This window comes from Selaginella moellendorffii, unplaced genomic scaffold, assembly GCF_000143415.4.
Source record: "Selaginella moellendorffii unplaced genomic scaffold, v1.0 SELMOscaffold_0, whole genome shotgun sequence".
In the NCBI taxonomy this organism is placed as follows: Eukaryota; Viridiplantae; Streptophyta; class Lycopodiopsida; order Selaginellales; family Selaginellaceae; genus Selaginella; species Selaginella moellendorffii.
This window is the reverse complement of record NW_003314261.1, coordinates 6643237-6649236: the sequence shown is the minus strand read 5'-3', so window position 1 is coordinate 6649236 and position 6000 is coordinate 6643237.

Sequence of the window (6000 nt, the reverse complement as noted above, 5' to 3'; positions counted from 1 at the left end):
TCCATCTCAGACTCCATCTCAAACTCTATCTTGGATCCATCTTAGACTCCATCTCAAACTCTATCTCAGGTCCATCTTGGACTCCATCTTGGGTCCATGTCAAGTCCATTTTGGATTCCATCTCGGACTCCATCTTGAGTTCATCTCGGACTCCATCTCAAGTCCATCTCGGATTCCATCTCAGGTTCATCTCAAACTCCATCTTGGACTCCATCTCGGGTCTATCTTAGGTCCATCTCAAACTTTATCTTGGGTCCATTTCAAATTCCATCTCGAACTCCATCTTGGGTTCATCTAGACACTTTCACGTGTCATGTGTTAGTCCTCTTGTGTCCCTTTTTTAGAGACTCAATTATTGCTCACTTTAAGTTCATTCCTTGAGCCCTTTGTTGAGATTTCCACTCTCGCTCTCGACTTTTCAAGTTGGAGCTTTTAGTCCAAACATGTTAAACTTGTTTGGCTTTCGCTTCGGCCACTACCACATGGCACCCTTTTAGCTCCACTTTAAAGCTTAGGGATTTGTGTCTCACAACTCCACCACCTATAGATGAAGTTCGATGTCTTTATCGAATAATAAACCATTTTATAAAGTAACCTTATAATGGATTACCACTTTTTATCCTTGGCACACAGCCAATATTTGTCAATGGTTTGACACAAAAAGCTCACCATGTTTTCTCCATCTTTTAAGGAGTATAGTCTCTCCAACTTAGAGATTCATTACACCACTTATGGTGGCTGTTTCCCTTTTGCTCATTTAGTTCATGTTAAATTTGTTAAAGACACTTTCTCTATTTCAATTTGACTACTCATTCAGAAGTAACCTCGGCTTTTACTAACATAATCATCACACTTTGGAACTTTTAATTTTGTCTTTTTAAAGTCAATTTCCTAAGGGTTTCTGACACCTTGCATTGCATGTCTTGTACAAACTCCACTTCCCGATCCTAGGAAGTTCTTTACTTGAGGGCACTATCATCCTCACTCTTATTTCGTGCCACTCTAAACACTAAGTTTTATTTTTCCATAATTTGTGCTAGGGCTATCCACAACTTTATCATTTAGCTATTTTACAGCTCCCTCCTTTAGAACTTTCACCTTTGCCAAATTGGAGTATTTGGAAATCTATCTTTGCTCAACTTTATTGTTTAGATTTCTTCTAATGATTTCTATAGCTTAAACTTGGCCATTAGTTTCTTGCTCCTATCTTTTGATTGTTGTACCAAGTAACATAGGACCATTACCTCCATCCTTAAAGTATTTTTTTGGTTCTATAGTAAAGACTCTGCTTTGCCAAGTCTAAGGGGTGTTCACCCTTAGTAAGTCTCCCCAATATTTTTTACTTTGGGCTCTATTCATGATTTAACTTTGCAATTCACCCATGTGTTCTTCCTTGGAAACTATTTTTTTGAACTCACAATACCATTGTATTGTCACAGTTCATTTCCCTTAAGTGTCCTTCCCACTTGGTCATCTTGACCAAGCCACACCATTATCAATAGTTTAAATCAACACTTTGAACTAGGAACTTTATTCCTTAACGTTACAAGGACCTCATCTTTGCTTAGCCATAAGATCACTTAGTGATATAACTTTGACACCTTAACAAATTTGCTAATAGGTACTAAGTCTTCCAGATTTTTAAGTTGATAACCATAACTTTGGAGGCATCCCCCACACTTTGCGATGCTCCCAAGTCAACCCTTTTGGCCAAGGATCCATAGCAATTGAGATTGGGTGTCCCCATCTTATTCACCACGTCCTTGGTGCCACTTGCACCAAAGTGTTTAAGTGAGATATGTTGAGCTTTCACACTAAACAATCTAATAGTGTATCACGACTCCGAGGCATCCCCTACTTGGTAATGTGCCTAACTTAGTCTCCTCACTAAGAGTCTATGACCACTGAAAAATGAGTGTCTTTATATTCCAAACTATCATTACGCCCTAGTGAGTTAGGACTCAAACCCAAGCATTAGAGGGTTGGGACTAAAACAGTTATTTCTTATGCCAACTATTAGTTAATACTACACCATAGTATTCACACACAACTCTGTGCCAAAATTTCTTTCTTCTAAGAACATCTTTTCCATAACTTTAGTATGGCATATTTTGCCATCAATGAAATATCTATTATCCTTATACTTGAATCTTATGATTCTCCCCATCTTTCGTGGGACATAACACACCTCAGTTCAAATGTTTCTACCAATCTCTTAGGACCATCCCTTGACTCCACTTGAGTCATCAAGCTTTTTGGACTTTGTTAATAAAATGACCTGTGAGGTTTTACTTTTTGAGTTGGTAGCTCGCTAAAATATAACTTCTTGTATTTATGTCCTACTGATAAGGACCATCTTTGCAAGTGTTACTCCGACACTTGATTATTATTTGTTCCATATGGGCTACTTTTGCCCCTTAAAACTATCTATCCATATGATGAGAATACTGACTCATCCTCTAAATACACCCCCAACTCTAGCATTTATAAAAGGTAGTCTTGGCTACCATTTCAAGGACTTGTATCCTCATCCGTATTTGATCTCCCACGGTCATTAATTTTAGTCTCAAATTTATAAACACAAGCCTCAACTATATAGGGATAATCTTGTGACTCCTTTATTATTTTGGAGTTTCTATTTTTCATGTGATCCCAACTATAGTTGTTTACCACAACTATATTAACCAGTTTGTTAAGTTAAATGCTCATCTGGATCATATCCTCAACTCTCTAAGGAAAATTTTATACTGTTCCCAAGATCCCAAAATCGTTCCTTTATTAGCGTTTTTCTATCCAACACCTTGTCTACAAGTTCATATATGAACTATAGTGGAGAGCCATGTCCTCCTGACTTGCTACTCCTCAAGGATAGACCCACTCCTAGGACCTTCCGATGCCAACATAAATGGTGATATACTTCAATAAAAATAAAAGTTAAACTAAGGAATAGCTCCGATATTAAATTGTAAGCGACTAAATTTTCCATTCTACTTTAGTCATTTAACCACACCTCTAACCACTTGGAGGAGCTTCACTCACAACCTCCATAAATTCTATTCCAGAGTTGGGGTTTGCTAGCCTTGGGAATGGCATTCATGCCACTCAACCTTTGCACTTGGTCCAAGTGCTCCACGTGTTCGATTTTATGACTGACACCAAAAGGTACTACCAACATATCACCTCGTTACACTAAGGCCATGCTTATTCAACTTTGTCACACCGGTGATCCAACACCACCTATATCACAATCCTATCTCTCAAAGACTGGGTAGTCCATCCATAAGTGATCATCCCAGATCCACTCTTTAGCATCCTTAGAATGCCTATAGATATGGAGGACAACCTTCCCTAATACCCCCTTTTCGGTCCCCACCAAATCCCTTTCTATCCATGGCCGTATTTGCTAACACTGCCATTGGATCAAGGTCCATAGGCCTAACCATTAAGTCCCACTATCCTTTAGGAGTTCCTCACCATGTGACTGTATCCTCAGTCACTACACCAAAGGATTGCTCCTCTTCCTTTCCATAGTTTAGGATTTTAGAACAACATTTCAAAACACTATGGCCCTATGCGAGCCTCACGAGTACTCTCTCTACCTTTCGCCTTTGGGTGTTCTAGCCATAAGGGTGGAATGAGGTTTTATTGAGCCATGTTAAGTATTGAAGTAATTAGTGCCACCCATGCTTGGATTAGGAGCATCGACCATTCGATCTCCTAGGGGAGCTAGAGCCGGCTTTTGAACACTTCACCAAGCTACCTCATTTGTTTGTCTATATTCACTTTAGTTTTAGACTCTTTAATGAATATATTATCACCCAACACATGGGCATACCCTTTCTAGGTCACATTAGCCTTTTGTAAGGAACCAACTTGCCAAGGTGTCGTAGGCTAAAGGATCCCCGAAAGCATGACCAAAATGACAAAGAGTTCATCAGATGAGACTAAGTCGAAAATCGAGTCCAAGACCAACTCTAAGACCGAGTTCGAGATAGAGTCCGGAATCGAGTCTGAGGCCAAATCGGAGACCGAGTTCGAGACCGAGTTCAAGACAGAGTCCGAGATCCAAATTGGGTCCAAGACCGAGTCCGAGTCCGAGGTCGAGTCCGAAGTCGAGTCCGAGATCGGGTACGAGAACTAATACGGGTCAAGGGGTGAAAGCCTAAAGCGTGCATCTCCCAGGGGGGGGGGGTGAGGGCTGCAAGGGGTTCCAAAAGTAGAGTAGGGATAGTGAGGTCCAGGAACCAGTCTTGAAGGAACTCTCCAGTGGTGCTTCCAAACTGACTTAAGGTTGAGACTGGGGCTGAGGGACCTTGGGTGGGAGTGAACAGGGACTTGGGTGGTGCCGGAGGGGCCACCCCGGGAAGTGCTCAAGAGCAGCTCCTACTCCCGAAAGGGAAACCGACTACGATGCTTCCGGCTCATGTGGAGTGGTGCCCCACTTGAGTACCATGTGGCTCATTGGTCCTCACCCTTCCTAGGGGCTTGGGCCTTCCTTCGGGATGGAAGTGGGGGGGTAGAGGTATCCATACTGGGTCGTTAAGCCATGGTGTTTCGCCCCGGCGTCCCGAAACAAGTGTTGCACCCAAGACTTGGGATTTAAAGGGTACCATGATCAAGTTTTATGGTACCAAGGGGTGTTAAGAACCTGGAGGCTTGGTGTGCTTGGTTGCTTGTGCCTACGGGGAGTGTAGCTGAACCTTAAGTCTAGTCTAACCCGGGGAGGGGGATTGGGAGAGATTTGGGAATCTGTGGATGGATGGCTAATGCTCCGTTGCTCGTGTAGTGAGTAGCTGAAACCAAGTAGGAGCTGATACCATAGGCGAGAACCTTGGCGAGGGAACTTAGCAAAAGCTAAGGCAATGTTAGATGGGTAGACGAGGTAAGTTAGCAAATTGGAAAGGAAAAATTTGTGGCTTACACCTTTTCTGGCCAAATTGGCTCCATTGGGGTCCAACCCCCACACTCTCCCTACTATACTTTTGGAAACCCCCCACTTAGGGGACGATCACTTTGGGCTTTCACCCAACAATCTATATTAGTATTCGGACTTGGACTTGGACTTGGACTCTATTTCAGTCTTGGTCTCAATTTCATCTCAGACTCCATCTCAGACTCCATTTCGGGTCTATCTCGACACTTCCATATATCATATGTTGGTCCTCTTATGTTTTTTTTCTAGAGACTCACTTATTGCTCACTTCAAGTTTGTTCCTTGAGCCCTTCGTTGAGAGTTCCACTCCTGCTCTTAATTTTTTAAGTTAAAGCTTTTAGTTCAAACATATTACACTCATTTGGCTTTTATTTTGGCAATTACCATGTGGCACCCTTTCAGCTCCACTTTGGGGCTTAGGGATTTGTGTCTCACAATGCTCTTATAGAACTAAGCGCTAAGAAACCAAATGGCACCACAAGTAAGAATCACTATCCTAATTCAATTAGATCATGATCCCATACTAAAACACAAATGTGGAGCATGAGGGAACCATATGTGATGTTATTCTCGTCCAAGCTATGCTGGATTTTTGCTGTTTCTAATATTTATTTTATAAAAAGATATTAAAAGAATTTTAGTTTTTATATTTTACTCTATGTGTTTATACTCTAAACTATCTTTATAAATATCCTTAGTTTTATGTTTTACTTTCATAATAAGTATTTCTTATAGCTTATATCATAATATGTATTTCTTACAACTTCATTATAATCTACTAATATTGTGTTTAATGTTTCTATGTTTTAATTTAGGATTATCAGGACGAAAACTAACCATTGGAAACACTAATGTTTTAACTCCAGAAGATATGGGTAAAATCATTGGAGCTATGTATAAGTTAATGGGGGATGTTTATGGAAAACAAAGTTATTCAACAGATTATTCAAATAATATTGAAGTAGAAACAACAAAAGGTATTTTTGATGTAATATTTGAATGTAAAGAGGATTGTTTCAAATCTGCTACTATTGGGGGAAATAATATAATTACTGCTTTAAGAGTAA